Below are 25,019 nucleotides of genomic sequence, written 5' to 3'. Positions count from 1 at the left end.
CAAAATATAGAATGGACAAAATATTGAATGGACAGAATATAGACAACAAAAATATCGAATGGACAGAATATAGACAACAAAAATATAGAATGGACAGAATATAGACAACAAAATATCGAATTTAAGGTAAGTAAGTTAATTTCAATTTTTTAATAATATCCAATTTGTTTAAGTGATTTTTTATGTTAGTATATGTGTGAAAAGTGTATATTTATGTTATAATTTACTTTAATTAATTATTTTTATGGTATTTAATTTTAGCATAATATAATTCTGTAGCGGGTTGTGGGTTTATAGGGGAATAGGGTGGGAAGTAATTTGATTATAATTAATTATATTTTTTAATGTATTTATTGGTGTTTAATTTTATTTAATTGTTAATTAATTGTTCATTAATTAAAATATAATTGGTAACTAATTTTAATTGATTGATTAATTGATAATTATGTTAACTTTATTAATTTATTTTCTGTAGCGGGTTGTAGGTTGATAGGGGAATAGGGTGGGAAGTAATTTAATTATAATTAATTACATTTTTTAATTTCTTTATTGGTACTTAGTTTGATTTAATTGTTAATTAATTGTTAATTAATTAAAATATAATTGGTGATTAATTGTAATTAATTGATTAATTGATAATTATGTTAATTTTATTAATTTATTTTCTGTAGCGGGTTGTGGGTTAATAGGGGAATAGGGTGGGAAGTAATTTAATTATAAATAATTTAAAAAAATATTTATTTATTGGTATTTATTTTGAATTAATTGTTATTTACTTTTTTAGTTGGTAATTATTTAAAATATAATTGTTAATTAATTTTTATTAATTGATTAATTGATAATTATGTTAATTTTATTAATTTATTTTCTGTTGTGGGTAGTGTGATTATAGGGGAATAGGGTGAGAAGTAATTTAATTGTAATTAATTAAATATTTTAATTTATTTATTGTTTTTTTGTAATTTTTAATTAATTTTTTTATTGTTAATTAATTAATTGTTCATTGGTAAATAGTGTGTATTAATAGCTAATTATTTATAATAATTAATTTATATTTGTTTTTCTAATTGATTAATTATTTTATTATATAAAATTGTTAATTACTTTTAAATAATTTGTAATTGGTATTAATATTTAATTTATTTTAATTTTTATATGAAGTATTTACTTTCCCTACTGTTGCACTCTCTGGAGTGGGAATAGTAATGTTCACCCCTACGCTATCCAACTCTTTCCCTACTGTTGCACTCTCTGGAGTGGGAATAGTAATTTTTACCACTACGCTATCCAACGCTTTCCCTACTGTTGCACTCTCTGGAGTGGGAATAGTAATTTTTACCACTATGCTATCCAACACTTTCCCTACTGTTGCAATCTCTGGAGTGGAAATAGTAATTTTTACCCCTACACTATCCAGCGCTTTCCCTATTTTTGCACTCGCTGGAGTGGAAATAGTAATTTTTACCCCTACGCTATCCAACACTTTCCCTACTGTTGCACTCTCTGGAGTGGGAATAGTAATTTTTACCCCTACGCTATCCAACACTTTCCCTACTGTTGCTCTCTCTGGAGTGGAAATAGTAATTTTTACCCATACGCTATCCAACGCTTTCCCTACTGTTGCACTCTCTGGAGTGGAAATAGTAATTTTTACCCCTACGCTATTCAATGCTTTCCCTACTGTTGCACTGTCTGGAGTGGGAATAGTACATGTTACCCTTTCCTCTATTCTACGGTAAAAATATTGATTTTTTTTTAATTAATATTAGGTTTATATATATATATATGTATTAACAAATCAATTTGTATGTTTTTTTACTTACATTAATTATTTAATAATTTTAAGGTTATTAAAGTATTTTAAGTATGTTTAAGTTAATTATATTTATTATGTCATTAATTTCTAATTAATTTAAAGCATTTTAAAAAATTTGATATATTGACTAACTATATTTTTTACGTCGATATTTTTGATTCGATATTTTTGTACTTACCTGTTTGGAGATAGGAGGTCGATATTTTGGTATTCTATATTTTTACCTCGATATTTTTGTAATTCGATATTTTTGACCTCGATATTGTTTCAGTGATCCATTAAAGGCACAGGACCAAATATAGTGCTGAGTACAAGTGGCCTGTTGCTGGTTTGTCACTCAATATTACCCCTATCATTGGGAGTCATTAGCATGTAGATGGTTTTTCCTAATGAGCTACCGAGCCCACGAGGTTGCCAGGGAATTCCAGCAGTATATAATTTTGATTTCTCAGGCATTGGCCAAGTCTCAGGTACATGCATGTGAAATGACAAGAGAAAGGAAATGCATTTAATCTATTGAAAAACTATATTTTTTAGAAACGTATCAAAAATATAATTACAATTGTGGAGGTTTTACTCTGGTATCTATTTACTGTTAAACCAGAAAAAATTATTTCTGGCACACTACAGATAGTAAAATAGTAACTTTTTTTATTTTAGAGATAACAAGCCCATTTTACCCATCTGTGCTGGAAGTTACCATACAACGCCAGGCTAACACACTGAAGGCAAATATAAATGTTGTGCACCCTGCTTGCATTAGAAAAAGAACAGCTCAGGAAGGGTGCACTCCACATACCCCTGTTTTCACTGTCTTTAGATCAGCATAGAAATGCATTAAAATTTTTTTAAGAGAACTGTGAACCTGCATGGTATAGGACGGGGTGTGAGTGAGCTTGGGGGCGGGTTCAAAGGTGTGGCTAAAAAAACAAAATATTCTGTATGTTTTTTGGTCTTTCACCTTCAGGTAATGACATAAAATAAGACACAGCTTAAAACAAAAATAAATCTAAAAGGTTTAATCAGTGAGAAATGCACTAAAGTACAATAAGAAACCTCTGTTAGTTAATGAACTGCAGAGGTCTCTGTGTGTAACCAGAGAGCCACTGAATTGAATTTTGGTTGGTGCAGTGGAGATAAGTGACTTTTGTATTTTTAGTGCTACGAGGTCCCAGCCAGTGACAGAAAACACTGTGAATATGTAAATCATTATTTTATTTTTTTTCAGTTTAAGAAAGTTTTTATTTTGGTTAAGAAAGAGTACAGCATAATATAACAGTATACAAAAAATCAGAATCAATGTGAAAAGACAAAAAAACTTGCATTACACACAGTATAATACAGACTGCTACAAAACGCGCAAAAGGTTTAAGTTAAAATGGTGCTTCCAAAATATGGATTTTATGCTACCTAGAATATTTGTAGTTTTTTTTTATATAACACATCCTTAAAGGCATACACTTCACTGCTCAGCTGGTAACTCCCTTGCACTTCCATCAAAGCAAATAATACTTTGTCATCACAGAGCTTCAAGTGATTCCATCAATTAAACCCAAGTACCTGCTTCCAAGTACATATGTAGATTAACCAGTTGCACACATCTGAATTTATTTCAGGCAAGCAGGCACCCTAGCAAGTAGGCTTGTTGATTGTTTAGCTATCTTACCCCCCCTCAATTTCACAGGAGACTCCCCGCCTGCTGCTTCATCTGAAGTATTTAATCTATCGGAATTCACCGTCCAGGAACAGTTGTCTTTACACAATAAGTAGAGGAACTGTTTTTCATTCATTAAAAAAGTATGGGCACTTCGTGCCCCTCCGATCCTTCCTAATTCGACCTCTCCTTTAGATTTGTTTAAATCAAATGTCAGTGTACCAAGTGATCCCAAGTGATCAGCTGCAGGCTTAGCCTATGTGTTTCAACGCTGATGTTTTGGAGGAATCGGCACCCTTTACAACAGAAGAGCACAAAGGTACATTAGTAATACAAGCATTGGCCCCCAGGGGGCTTCAAAAGAGTGTGGTATAAAAAGAAAACAAGTAATGTAATTGGGCATATGTGATCCCTCGCTATCCAATCATATCACAGAACGCAATAGAATCTTCGCAGAAGATATCTTTTCTTCACCATGACTGAAGCATCCTGAAGACCTGGGAAGTTTAGTGACCTGTGGCCTATAAGTGGCTGTGGACAGGCAGTCACGTTCATTCTAGAGAGGGCTTTCTTCAATCCACCCGCTGTGTACCTGACCTCAGAAGTAACCCTGGCGGAAAACTACGCTATGCTCGTGGAGTGTGCGTAGTTTGCGCAACTACGTGCTACGTGAATTGCATGTAGCACAGTACAAAAACGCGTAGCGTAGCGGGCATTTTTTGCTCGCTCGCGATCCTCAGCGTCAAGTTGGCGGCTGCGAGCGAGCAAAATCAACATCCCGGCGAGACTTTTTCCTCGTTCGCGATCATCAACATCAAGTTCCCGGTGCGATTCTCAATGCGGGGAGGTCCGGTTTCTGATTGGGAGTGGTTGCGTATGCTCACGACCGCTAGCGATGAGAAACTACCAGTCCGCGTTGAGAAAGCTGCTGCTCTAGAGCAAATCTACTTGAGTGGCAGAAAACGACCGCTTGCACTGTACATGATGCCGTTCGCAATGATTGCACAGTGGGGACAAGAATTCGGCACTGTGCAGCATTTCCCTACTGCGCAAAGCACGCCCAGGCTTACTTCAGAATATAGATGGAATAGAGATTTGGGGAAAAAATATTGAGAAAAACAAAGCTATCTACAAGTAAGTCAGTCTACATTTTCTATACTTAACTCCACTCAAATGTACCTATGTGGTACATATATCTTCAAGACGGGTGTAGTTAGAAATAGTAATCTATTCTTCCTTATATGCATTTTCCTTTTGATACTTTGTCCCCTGGTATTCTGTCCTCGATATTCCAGGTGTCAATATTCAGAGGTACAAGCCACTAGAGATATAGTACATGTGATAGGAAATATTATACGGTTATCAGATTATTCCGCAGAGATTGATCGTCTGGAAATAAAACGTGTCTTCCTTATTTCTAACTTGTAAATGCGCAACGGTGATTGGCGCCTTTCTCAAACCCTTGAAGGCATCGATCTTGAATTGCTATTTCGGCTCCATTTCAGAAGGTGTCAAGATGTCGAGACAAAGAAAAGTTACATTCTGCTACTACCACTCGCTGTCTGACCAAGGAACACAAAGGTTGGGGAAGGACCGGCGCCGGATTAGAAGCAGTGAGACTGGAATACACGATTTTTAGTATATAATCGTGTACCCGTACAGGTGCTGCTTTAGTGATATGTTATCATGCTTGCAGCAACATGCGATTTGGGTCTATTTGTGGGGTTTTACCTCAGTAAAGAAATGTAATCGGAAATCGCATCCAGGCAGGTGAGTACGCGTGACAGGTAAACACACACACACACACACAACCAAAGACTTAAAAGTTGCTCAACTAAAAACATGGCTATTGAGTAAATCGAAAAATAAAGATGGATGGACAGATGGGTGGATGGATTGCTTATGAGTATAGATGACCGGATGGATGAGCAGAACAGTAGACATATCTCTCAACAGGCGGGCTAGCAGGCAAGCAGATCGATGGAAGATAAAGCTTTGAAATATTCTTACATATTGCATATTAATGTTTGAAAACATTATTATATGGAGTACATGTGTATAAACAGGAACATTTTGCACTTGCAGTATGACGGCTCTGCCGTCAACACACGTGCATTTTACTACAAACTGATTCCTAAAACCAACGTTTCCTCAGACCCATATCTCATCAAATTGCGCAGATAAGAATCTTTCGATGGAGTCACAATACCACCCCGTGGTCAGGTAGGAAATTGCAGCTTTATAAATTCCGCACTGTGCACTAAAAGCTGCCAGCATAATTAGTGTTGAGCATATGTGTGCTTTTGCGCAGACTATGTTTTTGGCTTCACAGTGCGCGCAGATTTAGAGAAGCTAAATCAAGCCTTGTATTTCACAGAAACAGGCATCGTTCGTTGTTCTCCTGATGTTAAACGTGCGTTTTGCCACTGTGGTGCTAGTTACAGGCCGCCTAACAACTTTTTCTAGCTCGGAACCATCTTTGGTAAAAAAAAAAAAAAACACAAGACCCGTCATGGAAGAGAAACATCAATCATATACCCGTTCTTCCATGACTCACGAAAGAGCCCGGGAGAACGTTTTGTTAAACATAACGCTTTAAGCACTGTGTTTTGCTTGCTTTTTTACTGCATTCTGGGGTAAACGCAGGTGTGAGCTTTTATTGGTTGCAGCACGGTAAGATAGAGAACAGTTAGAGAGCATTAAGTGATTTCTAAATGTTAGTGAGCCTCTCTGTTCTGTTGCTAGGCGGGCCCTTATTTTCCATTTGTGTGCCACTGCTGGCTTCAATCTCCCATTGTAATAATCACAGCTCCCTCCTCCATCAGCTCCTGCGTTAAATGCACAGTAATGAGGCACTCTGTCTCAGTACAATAACCACATGGAAGTAGCTAGCATCTCCGTGTTTACGTGGGCGTGTGGGGGTGTATGTGAGCGCGCGCGTGGCTGCAGAGGGAGCGGTTAATGGAAAATGAGCATGCATAGAAATGAGACTGATGGACTATGAAATGGTGAGAAGGGGAAGGGCTGAGAGCTGTAAAGGTTTACGAAAGATTTAAAAAAGTGGGAGTGAAGCTGTAATTGATTTGTAAGTAAATCTGTTTCCTGGAGAAGGGTGAAATTAAAAACACAAGGACCGCACGAAGCCAGAGTCAACAAAAACATAAAGATCTACAACGGAAGGGAGACGGAAGGGAGAGAGCGAGGAGGGGAAGAAAGAAAGGGGAAAGGAAGAAGCAAGTGATGTAGTGATAAAAGGTGGTAAAGGATGGTAGAAGCAAGGAATAATGTGGATAATGGTGGGAGAGGAAGGAAGGAAACAATGAATGAATGAATGAATGAGGGGAGTCTAGGGGATAGAGGGAAGGAAGGAAGGGAATGAGGAAGGGGGAAGGGAGAGAGAGGGTGGAAAGGAAGGGAGGAAGGAAGGAAGGAAGAGAGAAGGAAGGAAGAGAGAAGGAAGGAAGGAAGGAAGGAAGGAAGGGAGGAAGGGAGGAAGGGAGGAAGGAAGGAAGGAAGGAAGGAAGGAAGGAGGGGAGGAAGGGAGGAAGGAAGGAAGGAAGGAAGGAAGGAAGGAAGGAAGGAAGGAAGGAAGGAAGGAAGGAAGGAAGGAAGGAAGGAAGGAAGGAAGGAAGGAAGGAAGGAAGGAAGGAAGGAAGGAAGGAAGGAAGTAAGTTAGTTAGTTAGTTACTTCGGGTGGTTGGGTTATGGGCCTCTAAGATAAAGGTGGGTGAGGAATGAATGAGGGTAGTCTAGGGGACGAAGGAAGGAGCTGGCACGTTACTTGTCACGCTTCACATTTTAGAAGATGCGGCGTGGCTTGCTAATGCGTGCCTCAGCTCCATACCAGACGATCATATTCACTTTCCCTCCCGTTGGTACCGCACCCAGCAACCCGGGGCGGAGGAAATGGTGGCGTTCCTGCTTCAAGGTCCCGAGCAGCTCCCCCACATCCCCCCCTTCTGACATCCGGTACCTCGGGGGAGAGATCATGTAGGAGAGGAGAAGAAGGGGGAGCTGGGTGACGAGCTGGCACCTACAGCTCAGCTCGAACATGATAATAACAGCGAGAGGAACCCGTGGCGGAGGTGAGCGCAGAGGTGAGAAACTCGCTGAGAGCAGAGAGCTGCCGCGCAGGATCAGCACCAGAAGCGTGGGACAGCGGCGCCGCGGGGAGGAGCCTACGGCTCGGGAAGCGGGAGCCCTCCGGCCCTGCAGCACCCCTCCAGCTCACACGCCTGTCCCTCGGGGAGCGGGGACTCCAGGGGGGCTGCAATGCACAACGATGACATGTGGGACTGCACGGGATTTCCCTAATGCGCACAGCTGCACTCCATCGCCGAAGAACCAGTCTGTCGGTAAGTAATAAGAGACTTTATTTTACACAGTGCATATTTTAAAGTATACCAGAGAATGGATCGGAACGCCGGGTAATAAGAATACAACACAGCAATCGTCCCGTCGGGGTGCATGCAGCGCTCTAGCGCGCAGCTGTCCTGAAGGACACAAGCTGCATTCCAGGCGCTATCGTGATTCAATGAAGAAGGGAGCGCTGGTTCCTTCTGCTCCCACAGACTTTTGGGTAAGGATATAACGACTGGGTGTTAAAGCGCTGCATGTTGTGACAGATCACCATTAAATAGGCTTTGCGGGGAGAGATGTTACTACCCACGAGACGTGGCCTGCTGGCAGAGCCGATCTCCATACAAATGTCATCAGCGAAGTTTGTGCGTGGGTGCTCAGCGGGAGCACATGCTCGGCAGAGACCTGGGAAATAGACACCGAGGGTGTCGTTTACTTCCTTCCAAGTTCTGAACGTTCATTGAAGTGCGCTGTAACCATTCCCTAACTGTAAAATAGGACTAAAGCATATGGTACTGGTTTGGCAGCACAGCGGGGCACATGTTAGAGCCGCAATAGAGACTTGTCCCGTATGGCGGCTGGGCGCCCACGCGCCCTACAGCTGGGGCCACGGTGCACCGGGCTGCCTCCTCTCAGTGTCAGGACGAGGTGCCGGGTTACACCCGGCAGCCTCCTGTCACGACAAGGGGCCGCGGTGCACCGGGCAGCCTCCTGTCACGACAAGGGGCCGCGGTGCAACCTCCTGTCAGTGTCAGGACGAGGTGCCGGGTTACACGGAGCATCCTCCTGTCAGGACAAGGCTCAGTGGTGCACCGGGGCAGCCTCCTATCACGACAAGAGGCCGCTGTGCACCAGGCAGCCTCCTGTCGCGACAAGGGGCCAGGTTACACCGCCGGGCAGCCTCAAGTCAGGACAGGGAGCCGGGTTACACCTGTGAGGACAAGGAGCCGTGGTGCACCGGGCGGCCTCCTGTCAGGACAAGGAGCCGAGTTACACCTGTCAGGACAAGGGACCGCAGTGCACCAGGCAACAACCTGTCGCGACAAGAAGCCGCGGTGCACCGACCAGTTTCCAGTCACGACGAGGGCTCGCGGGACGCGGGCAGCCTCCCGCTGCGGAGGGCTCTCTGTCAGGACGAGGGGCTGCGGTGGGCTGCGGTACTCCGGCAGCCCCCTTGCTGCAGTTCCAGGAGTTGAGAAGAAAGCTGGGGCTGTCTGGCGCAGCATCCCCTTCACGGAGGGGCAGAGCGCAGACAGTCAGGGAGGGGGCGGGTCTCGGCAGACGCGGCGGCCGTCGGCGGTCTGCCCGGATCCCCGCTGGGCTTGTGAAAAAGCACACTGCGGCTCCGCAGAGTTTGAAAGGAGGTGAGGCGGGGAGCGAGCGCGCCGAGACTGAGAACCCCACACGGCGCCGCATGGGAGCCGGAAGCACCGACGCAGGCCATAAAATAAACCGCATTGCCCAACAAATTGCACCTGCGTGGGAGTGGGGAGTTATTTTTGGCTAAAATGAGTACTGCCAACGATATCTTTCCGGGAAGGCGGAGAGATGCCTCTTCAGATAATTTTGTGCTTGGCATCGGTGAGACAGTCAGGCTTGGACATATTGCACCGAGAAACAGAATGCGTCAGTTCCGGGGCGCATGCATCGTGCTAAAGATCCGTGGCTTTGCTCCAGATACAGTGACCTGCAGTCAGGAGGTCTGTGGTCCAGCAGGCTGCCCCCCAAAGCCGGCCTTTGTTAAGATAGCGCCTTGGGCGGAGGAAAGCTGGAGCCCTTGCTGATGCTAGCGAATGAAATGAGGTCAGCATGGGGGCCCTTTTGAGTTCACCGGTCAGTCCCTGGCTTAGTAGAGACTGGACCCTGAACACAAACGTCTGCCCCCCCCCCCCAGCTCACTTAAATCACCGATAGTTTAGTTGCATCACGCTGATGTGAGGTGTGTGTCAGCAGGGGTGAGACGGCGAAAGGAGGGCAAGGAATGGAGTGTTAACACATTGCCCACCTTATTATAATAAAAGGTTCACACGCAGGCACATGGGCAAGGGTGGAGCACGACGAAAGGTGTGTTGCTTTTGGCATTACCTTAATGCACACAGCTCCATTCGCCCCTCTGAATTTTGGCGCCCTGGGCTTGGGCCCAGCTTGCCCATGCTAAAGGCAGGGCCTGCTGCCTCCCAAGGGGAGCCTTGTTTGGCCCCACTTTCGTTTGCGACACCCCAATCCTGGCTGTGACCCTGGAACTGCATGTCAGTAGGCCTCACCAGATGACCAAGACTGAGCTTTAACTCCCCTAAGTGGCACCTTTTCACCCCACATATTTATTGTCTTTTTATCAGCATTGAAAATTGTCTTTTTTTAACTGTTACCTACGATTGTGTATATTGCAATGATTTTAATTAATTGTGCAAATAAACTTTTACTTACTTACTCACCAACGGGGACATGTTCACTCAGACATAGGAGCACTGTGACCCCATGTCATAAACATGAAAGAAGTTCTACAGAATCGCGTCCTCCTGCAGTTCAACCTATCCGCGCGTTTATCCATCAGAGGGTGTGAGCTGTCCACGGTGTCATTGGTCAGTTAATAAACGCAGTTAAATCACAAGGCCAGCCCTGTAGCCATGGTTTCCCTGACAGGCTCAATAGGTCATATATTGTACCAGAATGCTCTGCCCGGGCGGCTCTGCAGATGGCATGAGGGAAGTCAATCCTACCCCCCTTCCTTCAGGGTAGCTCTTGCAGCTCCGGCAGACTGCTCAAGCTCTTCCAATGGTGACCAATGAGGAAATCACATGGTTAAGGTTCTTTTTGCTAATATTATTCGTTGTTTCTACCCTCTTTTAACTTTTCGTCCGCTCTTCTTTTCCCCCTTTTCTTTTTTTCTTCATTTTACTCTACTCTGCATTCTATAACCTTACCCAAGTCATTGCACTACTTCCTGACGGGTTATTACATATGGTATTAGTATTTTACCACACATGTTTAATGCTTAACTGTAGCTATAGATATATAGTAATTACATATATTGTTAAAGTGTATCTTGATTACTGTGTTTAACAGGTGTATTCATTAATTCTGCCCTTATATCAATATCACCTTAAAACTTAACAAACACTCTGCCTACATACAAAAAATATGCAAATAGGGCTTAAGTTTATTTGATGCTCTCAGTGAAGAAGAGGAGGATGATGTGGAAAAGGTGATCATCGCATAGGTCACCTTGCACAGAGCTGCTTCCGGTTAGCGGCCTGCAGACTGTGAGGTTTGAACTCGGTGCTGCCCACATTCATGACAAAAGTGCCGCTCTTCTGGTCAAGTGACGTTCTGAAGGAGAGAGGGTACCAAGGCCTATAAAAGAACAGAACTGTTCAGGCCTGGGTCATGTTCAGGAATTTGGGGCCTTATTTATGAGGCCGTGCAACAGTTTTGCACTTTTGTTGCGTCACTTTTTGTGACGCATCGGCGGTGTAAAAAAAAACCCTGTTGCGCCCTATTTACAAAGTGACGCATCTAAGCAGATGCGTCACTTTGTAAACCCCTGTGCTACATTATGCCTGCGTCAGGTATAATGTATGCAGGGTGGGCGTTCCCACGTAAGTATGCCTTGTAGAAGTGACTTGGTAAAATCTATGAGATTTCACTGCGTCACTTCTAGAGTGCAAATGCGTCAATATGACGCAGGCCCTTTTACACCATGTGAAAGGACATGTTGCTGGAGTTGCATCACTTTTGTGACACATTCCAGCAATTCGTCACTTTTGTGCCTACAGATACGTCAGAAATACTGACGTATCTGTAACTCCTTGCGACATGATGCGTCATACAGTAAATATGACGCATCCATCATTTCGCAAGGAGGGCGCATTGAGAAGTGACGCATCGCTGTTTTCACGCAGCAATGCGTCACTTCTCATAAATGAGGCCCAAACTCTTTACAGGTCAAACTTGAGAAACATCACACACAGCGGTCGGTGGAATTACCACAAGTAAAACTGGAGCATTTAATCTATATATTGATGAATGGATGGATGCATGAAAGAAACATGTTGTATAATACAGCTCTTGGAATACATTCACTTCAATGTGTTCACTGGCTTCAAGGATCGGTGTAGATTTTCTGTCTATAGAAGAATTGGTTAGTCTAAGGCTGCAGTATATCACTAGTACAAGTCCATGGCCTGGGCCCTTGGTTTCTGACACTTCTTACTTCTTTTCATCTGCTGGATATATCAGGGGACGGGGAACCAGAGGTGTAGATTAGACAACACTCAAGCCGCAGTTTAAGGTAATCGGGTACCAATCTGGAGGTGGTTCCACATGTGAAAAAAGGCAGGATGGGCTGTTGCTCTTTTGGCTTCTTATCTGCAAAGTTTTGGAACCGGTATATGCGTGAAAGAGGTGTGAAATGGGTGTTGCTGTAGGTGTTCCACCACAACACCCATTGCTTTTTGATGCTGCACCAGATTTACAAGGATGTGTAAATCTGAGGCACCACCAAAAATTAATGCCATTGCAAAGCAGGTGTTAGAGTGGTGCAACAAGGAGGAATACTTTAATTTCTCCTCTTCATAACATGTGTATTTGGAAAGTGGACGTTCACCCCTGACGGGCATCTTGGTGCTGACTAACAGATGTTTATTGTTACCCAACTCAATGGTACTCATTTTATTGACCTCAGATGGATGAAAGGCTGAGTGGACCTGCCGGGATTTGAATCTGTGACCATGCGGTCGAACACAGGCCCCTGCAGTGGATGCATTAGTCCACGGAGCCACCAGATGCGGCTTTATATATATGCTGCATTCTACAGCGCACATAGAATGAGCAAGTCGCCTTTAATAATTGTTTATGTGCAGGAAGGTGTCCCTTCCTGCACATATACAATCATCCCTGCAATGCAGGCACCCTTGCACCATGGAGAAAGAGTGCCTGTGCTGGCACTAGGCAGCTGTTTTAGCGCTGGCAAATGGGAAAACACAGGGGTGCCCCGTATATTTTTGAATACTGTGCATCCTTGCGTTTATGAAATGACACAGTGCAGAGCTGCTAAATTGCTTGCAGCACAGCACTCCGCCATTTCTATGTAAATATGTTCCTGAGTGTCTAAAAAATGCACAGTAGGGCTACTCAACCATAGAGTTTAAATGTAGTTTAGCACTGTATTTAGCCTACCTTCCATGGCATTCCATCGTTACTAACCTTCAAAAGAGAACTGAAACTAATACTGCTCAATTGCCCCTTCCTTCCTTAATTTCTCTAAATATTTACTTTTTCTGGTACCGGGGCAAAACAGTTACCATAGATATTACCATCTTTGCTGTTAACTCTACAGAAATGAGGATACCTTGATAGGACGCACCCTTCTATTGAGTGTCATCACTAATGTACATATATGTACATTTATCATACATGAGCCTTATTTTCAGTAAGATATATTGTAACAGCTTGAATTTCTGTAAATGACTGTCTGACCTACCACTGCTCGGTATGCCTATAATTTATGCTTTTATTCTTTGATGCAATTGTTGAAATGTTTTATCATCGAAAATTAGGAATTTGCATTGGTTGTTCTAGACCTCAAACCCCCTACGTGTTAATTATAGTAATGTGCAAACAGGACCTTTGCACATTTTTTCAAGCACTTCCTGGGTACATATTATGGCTGCAGCAAATTTTCCTGGATTGCGCTGGGCGCACCTTTTGAAAGGTGTGCCCAGTGCAAATCCAGGAAAATACGCAGCATTATGGTCAATGCACTGTCCCAAAGGCAGCCGGGAACTCGCATTGCCCTGGGGGCAGCACATTCATGTAAACAACAGAGCAGCTACTTTAAAGTCACTCTGTGTTTCTCCGTGCAGGTGGCAACCCGTCTGCACTTTTAAAGGGCATTAGAGATGACCTTTCAGGTGAGTGCAGTGAGTGACCGCACCCGCTTGCAAGGGGATGTCTGTGAGGTCCTTGGGGCTCACTTTCCACCTACCAGAGGGCTGCAATCAAGGAAGTGTCCAGACAGTGCACCTCCTGAGAGCTTCTTTGCCTCGGCACCCACTTCTGTACTACGTCGCGGACCCATAGGCAAAGGGATTCCCTTATTTGCATGGGGCCAGCCCAATGCAAATGAGGGAATGCCCTCTTTCGGAAGCGCTGGCGCTGTATGTACGCCAGCACTTTCAGTATTACAGAAATAGCCGCACAAGTCTCTGCGGCCCCTTCAATAATACCAAAATGCCCCAAAGGCATGCAAAGCGGATGCAAACGCCTGTTACGCCTGTGGGGCACCTGCAAAATTTGGTCCCTTTTCTCAGATCCTGACACTGCATGCAATGGATGTGCATTGGCTTCACTAATTTGACTCATGGTGTCATTGTTTACTAAAGTATGCTCTTTCTGATATAATGTAGCAGCACCAACATACTTGAAATGCAGACTGTGCAATCTGTTCAGCCCACAACCAGACAGACCTTTGTGTTTCTGTCATGCTATTCCAAAAATAGCTTGAAGTCGCTGTGAGAAACACCTTTATCGGGCTGCTATGGATGATTTGTGCAGGTTATTATGACTTATTTAATTTTGTTGTATTTGTAAGATGTTGTGTCATTGTAAAGCCCCTTCCGGCATTCAGGAGGGAGTCCTTTGTCAGGCACGGTTGGGGTGAAGATGCACTAGTTGAAAACAGCAGTTCGGTACTCTATGAAGCCTGAGTAGAGCATAACAGGCGAGTCAGTTGAACTCCACACAGTCGGGTTCAAGTCAAAGAGTCAGCAGAAGGGAGCCCTATTGGATAAAGTCTTGGGGCCTCATTTATGAGGCTGTGCGTCACTTTTACGCCGCCGGTGCGTCACTTTTTGTGACGCACCAGTGGTGTAAAAAATGCGCCTTGTTGCGCCATATTTCCAAAGTGACGCATCTAGGTAGATGCGTCACTTTGTAAAACCCTGTGCCACATTATACCTGCGCCAGGTATAATGTATGCAAGAGGGATGTATTGACGCAAGAAAGGGTCATAGAAGTGACGCAGTGAAATCTATAAGACTTCACTGCGCCACTTCTAGGATGCAAATGCGTCAATATCTTACGCCTGCCTCACAGCAGGCGTAAGACTGACGCATGCCCTTTCACATGGGGCTTGCCCCATGTGAAAGGACGCATTGCTGGAGTTGCGTCACTTTTGTGACACACTCCAGCAATGCGTCACTTTTGTGCCATACAGATACGTCAGAATTACTGACGTATCTGTAACTCCTTGCGCAATGGTGCGTCATACTGAAAATATGCCACATCATTGGTGTCTCAAGGAGGGCGCAATGAAAAGTAACGCATCGCTGTTTTCACGCAGCGATGCGTCACATTTCATAAATAAGGCCCTTGGTATTGTAGTGATCTACCCACCTAGATCTCCAAGCACCCTGGCAACTGGTTTTGAGATGTTGATCAACAGTATTTTGTCACTGGTAGCTTGAAGTAGCCTTTTCAGTTAGCTAGGTCTTCATTGGCTGTATGACTTTTGTAAAGTCACACATTTTGATTTTCTTTATTGGCAACCATTGTAGAGTCTTCAAGGCTGAGGAGATGTAAAAAGGCAAGGAGCATGGCTCTAAATTCACTTCAGGTTTTGAAGATTTTGGCCTAGGTGCCTGATTTAAAGACCATTAGAAAACTTGAAGTCGATCATGATTACTCAGATAATAAGTGTGGTTTTGTAAGAAATTAGTAAGAAAGGGATTTTTCTAATCCGGAGCCTTATGTTATGTTATGTTATGTTAATTAAAATTTATAAAGCGCACATACGCCCATGGGCTTCTTGGCGCTGGGAAAGAGATTAATAACACAACAAGGAAAATACCAATAACAATCAATACTCAAGATATGCCTGTGTGAAAAGCAGGGTTTTGTAGGCCCGTCGGAAAGTAAGGAGGTCCCTACTCTGTCTAAGAGTCAGAGGCAAAGAATTCCACAAGGAGGCTGCCAAGAAGGGGAAACAACTGCCTCCCTGTCGCTTTCTCCTAAACCGGGGTACCTCCAGTAAATCTTTATGGGCTGATCGCAAACTACGCGAGGGGATGTATCTTCCTATCAACTGCCTTATAAATGGTATTAGATGGTATTTATAATAGATTACCTTAGATGGTAGTAAGGTGTTATGCTGACTACCTTACTTTAAAGATTATAATCTGGTATTGCTGAGTATTTTAGCAAATTCAGTTTGATGATCCAAAGGTGGATGCATTTTGTGTGTTGCTGTTTACTTTTATAATGCACTTTATTTCGCATCTTGCACTTTAACCATGTAAAATCTGGAGCATATATAATCTTGCACTATTTTAGTAATCCAGATTGGATGATTTTAAAGATGAATGTAAAATGATTATTATTGTTGACTCAGTCTTAATCAATGAAATTGTTAATGACTTTGCACTTGCTAAAAAAGACCTTACTTTGAGTCACAAAAGCAAGTCAATATCAAAGTAAATTCATATGTTATGGACTACCACTTTGGAGCACTGGGAAGGTACAGCCTTAGCACCTGTCTGATTGGGCATTTTCCTAGATTAACAGGTCCCAGTAGTAGTGTCACAGTCTTCGAGTCATTATGTTATGTTATGTTATGTTAAATTTTTATTTGTACAGCGCACGTACGCCCGTAGGCTGCATGGCACAGAAGTGATTGGCATTGATCCAACTCTGGGCATGGGAAGATAGTCTGAGACCTCTCTGCAACCCTCGCCTTCTTGTACAGTTTGGGGAGCATCTAAGGTATCATCAATTTACAATTGGCAAGCAATCTCATTGCTGCCGTGGATTTGGCGATCTGAAGCCACATAGAAATTGCTGAAGTTGGCTATAAGGTTAATCCATGAGTCACTACTCCAGTGATGTTGTTGGAGGACAGGATGGGGCCAGTCTCACCTGACAGGTGTTGTGGAAAACAAGAAAGCAAACAGTTTCACTTAGATCTGAAGTAAGCCATTGATACCCAGTGAAGTAGTCATGCACTGTAAGAGGATGTTGTTATCAGTTGCATGAAAGGCTGCAGAGAGGTCAGGAACAATCAGTACACAGATATGGGTCTGCGTTTGACAGTGAGCAGCTGCTCACTGGCTTCCTTGTAGATGGGTTCTGTGCCACAGCGAGTGTGGATGCCATACGTATTGGTATGTCCCCAACAATATATGCAGTAATCAACCAAAATAGTGCCCATCTATCCTGTGATTCATAAAGTGAATAATGTGCAATGGAAGAAGGTGAAGGATAACTTATATAAAATCAACATTCTGTGGAAATTAGATTAAAAAACTATTCACCATATAGAAGGAGCAATTCGTACATTTTCGGTACATTTCTAACCAGAGGGGGAGTATAACATACCTGGAATAATCTTCAGTTACACCTGTCATAAAGGACACAGAGTACATTATTTGCCAATATGTATTGCCAATTCCTCATCACTTTTTAATCTACATGGCAATTTGGAATTGAATATCAAGATTCCAATATTTTTAAGGATTTTTCAAAATCACCACCCCTAATGGTTTTTTGTTATTCTATCAATAACAAAGTACTTCAAGACATTAGTGTCACTAGCATGTTTCAGATAAAAGTGTTGTGCTAAAGGATAGTTGGAATTGTTATTTGTAATGGCAAGAAGGTTCTCTAAGATTATTTTATTGACTTGCTATTTAGTGCTCCCTATGTATGGTAAGTTGCATGGGCACTCCAAAACATACACTACAAACTCAGAAGTGCAGGTAATGAATTTGGTGATTTTTCTGTGTTTTCCTGTGCATAATATTGCCCACAGGAAAACACTGAAAATCACCAAATTCATAGTTCTCTGGTAATCGCTATTCTTACAAGCTGTGCAGGAACTGTATTTGTGAAAACCTGATGAGGGATTAAGCCAGGAAGATTTTTCAGGCATGATATAACTATGGACAATCATTTCCTTTAGTGACTTGGGCTTTCTGTATGTTATGCCCAGATAGATATCAAGCTTGGGACCTATGATGGGGTCAGCTTTGAGTATGTTCCAATGTTGTTTAATGACATCCCTCACTTTATAAGAACATTTATTGTAAGTAGTTATTAATCTGTGTGTAGAACTACCCTTGTTCCCTGAACTGATTTTGGGGATACTCTTTTTGAAGAAGACTTCCCCTTGTTTGATCCTATTTAGTGCTTGTTTGAGAATTTTCTTGGGATAGTCTTTTTTAGCAAATCTCTCTACAATATTTTGTTGCTAAATATTGAAGTCTTCACTGTCACTACAGTTACACCTAGCTCTTAAGAGCTGCCCATTGGGGATGCTCCATTTTAGTGAGTTAGGGTGGTGACTTTTAGCGTGTGATATGCTATTACCTGTGTTTTCTTTTCTGTGTAGGGAGGTTGTCAAATTTTCATCTTTTACATAGATGGATATGTATAAAAAAATTTACTGGGTCACTGGGAGTATTACTCTTTTTGTTTGTAGAGGCCAAATTCAGATCATTGTGTTACAGTACATTGATAAATGCCATAGCCAGCTTGGTGTCCCTCTCCTGAATGAGGAACAAATCATCAATATATCTGATTCAAATAGGTATGTTTTGGGTGTACCTATCATTATTATCTTCCCAGACCACCTGCTCCTCCCACCAGCCAAGGAATACATTTGCAAATCTGGGAGTGAAGCAGGTGCCCATAGCAGCCCCAGAACGGTGCGATTTAGTGTGTCCTCAAACAAGAAGATATTGTTCGCGAGACAATGTGTCATCATGTGTTTCAACATACATATGCAATCATTATACTGGATAAGTCTTCTGAAGTAATATGCACATGCCTCGACCCCCTTCTTCTGTTCTATGCACATATGTAACAAACAGACATCTGAGGTAAACATAGTATAGATGTTCACCCATGTGATTCATGTATTCTCTTCAAGAAATATGTTCTTTCTTGACAGTATGATCTTAATTCCAACACATACAGGGCTAAAAAGTGATAAAAACAGTATTTTGTAATAGGCCTCCAATGGAGGAGACTATAGGCCTCCTTGGTGGTGCTATAGGATTCTTTTGAACTTTCGGCAAAATATATAGGCATGGCACTTTAGGATGCTCTTCTTTGAGAATATTATATTCACGATCACCATCTAGCAAATCCTCTCATTGTCACCCGTTAAGTAATTCATGATAGCTACGGATGTACTGTTTACAGGTTTCCCCAGAAACAGGTTAATAACATTCAAGATAACTTGGTTGTCTTATAGCTTCATCTCTGTAATCCACAATATTCATTACAGTAATATTGCCTGCCTTATCTGAGGGATTTATGATTATAGAAGGATCATTAATTAAATCATGCAGTGCTAATCTCTGAACCTGTGTGATGTTATTATTTGTGTATGTGAACCTTTGTGCTTGTAATGTCATCAACTCGTGAGTCATCATGTTGTGAAAAGTTTCAATAGTATCATGAGCAACATTGGGATTATACCATGACTTAGATCTCATACCACTACTTTGGGCAAAGCCCACATCAAAACCCAAATCGTGCAGTGTGTGTCCTACATCATTGAGTCTTGCGACCTCATCATCCTTCTCTAATTCATGTATGGTGAGAATAGAGTTGATGTCTTGTAATTCAGAGTTGGCTTAATTTGTCCTTCTTTCATACCCTCCTTGGGTTCTGAGTGTCCTTATTCCTTTATTCATGGCAGACTTTTTCTGTAACTTGAGCTTCCTTACAAAGAGAAACAGATCAAAGTGGGTTCTGATGTAGTCGAAGTTGTTCAGAGGGCAAAATGATAATCCTAAAACAAAGACTGATTTTTCATTTAGGTTCAATGGTCTGTCCAATAGGTTTATCACTGAATTATAGCTGTCTTTGGCACTCAATGATTGATGAAAATTCACTATTCTGCACTTGTTCCTGTCACCCCTCCTTGTTGACTTTTCATCTTTTTGCACGTCCTCTGCCTCTTCCCCGTTGTTTGCGTGGTGAAATGTCCTGCTTTTGTTTTACAGCTGAATTTCCTGATAAAAAGTCAGGGGATGTGTCCCTAAAGGGATTGTTCATAAAGGATCTTCTGGTTCCACACTAATGTCAGAGCTTGAACCAATGGATAAGAGCTTTTCTTGGAGTTGTTGCTGGTTTACACTAAGATCTCTTTGAAGTGAGTCAAAACTCCTGGTGCAGATAAGAATTCTCCATTCAGCATAATCTTTTTTGTCTCATATGGATTTTCCTTATTTTTTTTTTAATTTGATGTCCTCTTTGTATTTGTTTACTATAGTTTCCAAGTTTTTCAAGAATTCAATCACCGTAGTGTATATTCAGTGATCATAATTTACTCACCCTATCTTTTTTTATTTTTGGGCTTAAGGAGTGAAGTATATGATTTAGCTATCCATATTAATTGTACCAGGACAAATGACATTAGAATAAAGTGGACAGGTGTTGATCCATGCATGATATTGTAGCAAATAATAATGCACAACCAGCGAGAAATAGCTAACTGTCTTCGGGACGATATCTACCCAAATACAGTAATTTTAATCTTCCACTCTATTACAACGTTTATTAAATCACTTTTAACCAAGACAAGAGTATACATTTACCTTAGCTGCTCATAAAAATAAATAACAGGTAGGAGCATGGGAAAACTTGACTATTTTAGTAGAAACTAGGAATAATAAACTCTTCTGGGATACAGTAAATGCACCATTCCTAAAGAGTGATGAAATCCCAGAGTTTTACTCCATCACTCCGGAAGATAAATGGGTGACACATTTCACTGGGATTTTTAGTAATAATTGGGAGACATGGGGCCTGACCTAGAGTTCTATGGAGGGAGGCCTTATGCCCTGAACATTACTTGTGAAGAAGTTCTCCAGGCCATTCAGGAGAGTGTTGGGGGACAGGCACCAAGCCCTAACGGTGTCCCAGTTGATGTTTTTAAATATGCACCTAAATTATGGGGACCTATTTTAAATTTGAGTGTTTAACTCGGCTGTAACTGACACAACACCACAGACATGGGGCAAATCCATAATTGTTTGGATATATAAGAAATGGGTCAAAACTGATCCTAAAAACTATCGCCCCATTTCTCTCCTAGATACCGCTTTAAAAGTTATGAGTAGGGTACTACTAAAGAGGCTGGCGGATTGGACCCAAGAGCCCATGTGCTATAGGTTTAGAAAACGTTTGGGGACAATTGAGCAATGCATAAATCCGGAGCTAGTCATTGTCAAGTATACCAGGGCAAAGACAGGTACTATGTATTTATGATTTGCCGACTTGAGTAGTGCATTTGATTTAGTTGACCATAATGTACTCTGGCAAACTCTGACTTCCATGGGATCCCCTATGGCGATTGTTGGTTTCCTTTCCCGCTTATATAAGAACTTAACTATTCAAGTTCGCTTTGGTCCCCAAGGCGAATGATCATCTAAATTTAAAGTAGGGCGGCGTATACGACAAGGATGCGTGTTAGCACCAATCCTATTCTCCCATTTTATTAATGAGGTTGATAACCACTTGCAACAAATAAAGGCTGATGCTCCGAGGGTGGCCGGTCGTCCGATACCCATATTGTTATATGCAGACGATGCAGAACTATTGGCACGGACCCCGTGATCAGATTTTATGAAACAAAGGAAAATGGTAATTAACAAACTGAAAACATTCACCATGGTTTACAGGGCCAAACAGAATTCTTGTAAAACCTTTCACATTGATAGTACCCAAATACATACAGTGAACTCCTTTTGCTACCTTGGTATATTATTATCTGGAAATGGTACATGGACCTAACATGTTATAAATACGAGAGCAAAAATTTGTAGGACCACCCAAGGGATTTTTAGATTTGCAGCTAAACTAGGAAATTTACCAATGAAGGATATGGTAACTACTTATAAAGCTAAAATAGTAAGCACTGTCCTTTGTGGGGCCGGCCTTTGGGGTTACACCAATAGTATTGCCCTGCAAACAGAAGAGAACTGTTTTTTATAACGCCTGTTGTTTTTACCACCATCTGTATCAAATACTATTGTACATCACAAGGTGGGGCTCCAATTTTTAGTGAATAGCCTGATGGCAGGGCCATTGCTGTTATGGGCATCAATTTGGAGACAGGTAGAGACGGCTTATACTAGGTAAATTATTGTTGATTGTTTAAATTTGGATGATGTTTTAAAAATTCCGTGGTTATTTTACATTAATGCCACATTAGGGAACTTGTTTAATATATCTGTATGGTCGGATCCTATAAAAATACTGTCCCTCACTAAGAAAGAGATGAAAGATTTCTTCCTGTTAAAAAGGTGGGATGTCAGAGCAAAATCAGAGCTAAATAAACCGACTGTGGCCTTATATAAATCTTTTATGTTAAAGGAGTGAGCCAACAGTTATTTGTCACACGTGACCTATGTACAGCACCGTTTTGTATTACTGAGATTGAGATGTGGTATTGCACATTATTTTCTCGCATTCCCTGAAATGAAATCACTCCCCCCAGATTTGGTACCATGCCCGTGTGACAATAAGAGTAAACATAGCACTTTGCACTTTCTATTATTCTGTAATTTTTACCATTATTTTAGATGTTTTTATTTTAACCCTTTGTTTGTTGCCCACAATATTAGGTCCCATGAAACTGCTATTGAATTTCTGGCGACCTTAGAGGATCCGTTAACATGTTACTATGTCCTTCAGTTCATCCTGAAATGGATTAACACTAGGAAAATTATTTTGCTATAATCTATGAATGAATTGCTCTTAATAACTGCAACTGTAAACTATGTGCTATCTTTCTTAAATGTATTTTATTGCATGTACTTGTATGGTTGTTTTATTTTTTTAATAGATGAATGTAGATTTTGAACTGAATTGAACCCTTACACTTAGGTAAGATGGTCCTTCTCCAATGGTAGATGTCTTGAACCAAGGCGTCTTAGTACCTGACTAGCAATGCACAACATAATGGAAGAACTGGTTCGTAGAACAAAATGCTTTCACTGGTTTGATACTAATGCTCTCACTGGTTTGATACTCTGCCTAAGAGTGACCACTAGGTCACATATTTTCTAGATAGCTGCTCGAGCTTTCTGTCCATTCTTGGATGGATTTCATTAAGAACTTGGATGGCAAGTTTTACCACTGAAAATGTCTGGCAGACTTCGGGCACTGCTAACTAGAATCAAGTTGGACATCACTTTGAAACTCTGGGGAGCAGGAATGACTCTTAAGGCTGATTACTTCATGGTCAAACTCCAGACTACCATATCCAGCACTCCACATACCCAAGACTATCAGTTTAGAAGTACTTGAGGTTCCAGCAGCAAGTAGACAGGATAGCGGGCCATTAAATAACTCTGGTACCCCTGGAAGTATATTGATTGGGATACTAGTTTTCCATCTTTGGTGGACAGTTCAGTCCATGAGAGCACACTGGTTTGAGGGTCGAAGAGTGGTGGTCAGCTTTGCCAGCTGTGGTCCTATAGTTTGTAAAGCTCCACTCTCAACCTCCTCACAGGGCTCTCTCCTGACGTGGCCACAATAGTCTGTCTCCATGCAGGGACTATTTAGCCATCCACAGCATGTGATAGCCCCATCAGGTTAATCTCAAAGTTTTCTAGATTTCTTCAATATTCTAGCTGAACTTCTAACTGGAATGGATAAAGGCCTTGGGTTAGTAGAAAAGAGAATAATGAAAAAATGGTAGGTGAAATAAAGTTAAGACATCTGATGGGGAGAAAACCTTTCTTCTTAGAGGTATCTTTACACTTGTCAAAGAGTTCTATTTTTGCGATTTTCTAAAACAAGTAAAAAATGTATGCTTTTCACATCATTGGTTTGAGACATATTGCCAGGCATTCTACGATGGACTGATGCGCTTAGCCTGCCCGAAGGAGTCAAGGGCATGCCACACTCCTCAACTTATTTGCATATGTCTTGCTTATCAAGCTCACCCCACTGACTGTGCTGTTATCACAGAGAGAACTATGGCTATAAAACTGCACACCCTCACCCTTATCTTTTACAACAGGCCAGCTTGTGTCGGGGGCTAGTTGACTCTCCATCCAAGCGACAATCCTTTGGAGTTTCCCCGGGTGTATCAGTAAATATAGGTCTGAGTTGACCTCTACTATGTAGACTAGGTAGCCTCTTCATAATGAAATCAGCAATGCCTGCTTGGACCTTAGTTTTTTTGCTGTTAATAATGTTAAAGGGTCATGTGTAGTAAGTGCAGGTGTTTTGGAATCTCACTCCAGTGTCCTGCATTATGTCTTCCCTCACCCAGTCCCTTCCCTTTTATGGAGGGTATAACTGCCAATTAACTGTCTTCAGTGGCTTTGAGGGCTCTAGGTTTAGCTTCCCCCCTCTGTTTTGTTAACTGATGTGAATGAGCTGACATGAGTACATGGTAATGGATGAAGACACATGTTAAGTGAGCGCCTTCCTCATCTGTTGCACTCCAGGCATATTAAAACATGCTTAAGAAGGCTGAGATCACTTCAGGGCATAACACAGACCCCTGCGACACACGGGGCCCCCCAAACCTTCATGGGGGCTCAATGAGCCCAATACTAATGAATATCTGTAAGATATGGGAGACTAAGGGGTCCCTCTTCACATTTTGCTGGGGTGACCCATTGTTGTGTGTTACACTGCTAAATCGCCTAGGGCTAGATGTAGGTAATCCGAAAATATCGATTCTAAAATATCGAATTTTACCAATTCGGTATTTCAGAATCGGTATTTGGGATGTAGATAATAATTCTGTAAAAAATACCGAATCGGTAAGATTCGGTATTTACCGAATCGGTAATTACCAATTTGGTATTTGCCATTAATTCCTATGGGCCTGGAGGCCCATAGGAATGAATGTCAATTACCGAATCGGTAATTACCGATTTGGTAAATACCGAAAAAGTAAAGGGTGGCAGGGTGTCACTTTGACACCCTGTTGCACCCCCGATTAGTGCCTGTTTGCCATGTGGCACACATACATGCCCTAAGGGCATGTATGTCTGCCAGATGGCACAGGTGTAAATGCACATATTTGCATTTAATTAGGAATTCGTTATTTACCACCAACTAATAGTTGGTGGTAAATAACGAATCCTTAAAGTCCTGTAGCACTGTTTACAGTGCTACCTACATTTCAAAATACAGATTCGGTAATTTTACAGATTTGGT

General features: G+C 41.9%; 2 protein-coding genes across 2 annotated transcripts in view; one reads left to right on the top strand and one right to left on the bottom strand.

Annotated features, from left to right (window-relative positions):
* The window catches only part of GABRB3 (gamma-aminobutyric acid type A receptor subunit beta3), a 968,583-nt gene that overhangs the window by 533,451 nt on the left and 410,113 nt on the right, over window positions 1-25,019 (bottom strand). The gene's annotated exons all lie outside the window — the stretch shown is intronic.
* The window catches only part of GABRA5 (gamma-aminobutyric acid type A receptor subunit alpha5), a 661,916-nt gene continuing 644,569 nt past the window's right edge, over window positions 7,673-25,019 (top strand). The window contains exon 1 of the mRNA XM_078658237.1: window positions 7,673-7,825. The gene's annotated coding sequence lies outside the window, so the exon portion shown is untranslated. The remainder of the gene's footprint in view (window positions 7,826-25,019) is intronic.

This window comes from Lissotriton helveticus, chromosome 8 (assembly GCF_964261635.1).
Source record: "Lissotriton helveticus chromosome 8, aLisHel1.1, whole genome shotgun sequence".
In the NCBI taxonomy this organism is placed as follows: Eukaryota; Metazoa; Chordata; class Amphibia; order Caudata; family Salamandridae; genus Lissotriton; species Lissotriton helveticus.
The sequence above is the reverse complement of the archived record's forward strand: the minus strand, read 5'-3'. Positions and strand labels throughout refer to the sequence as shown.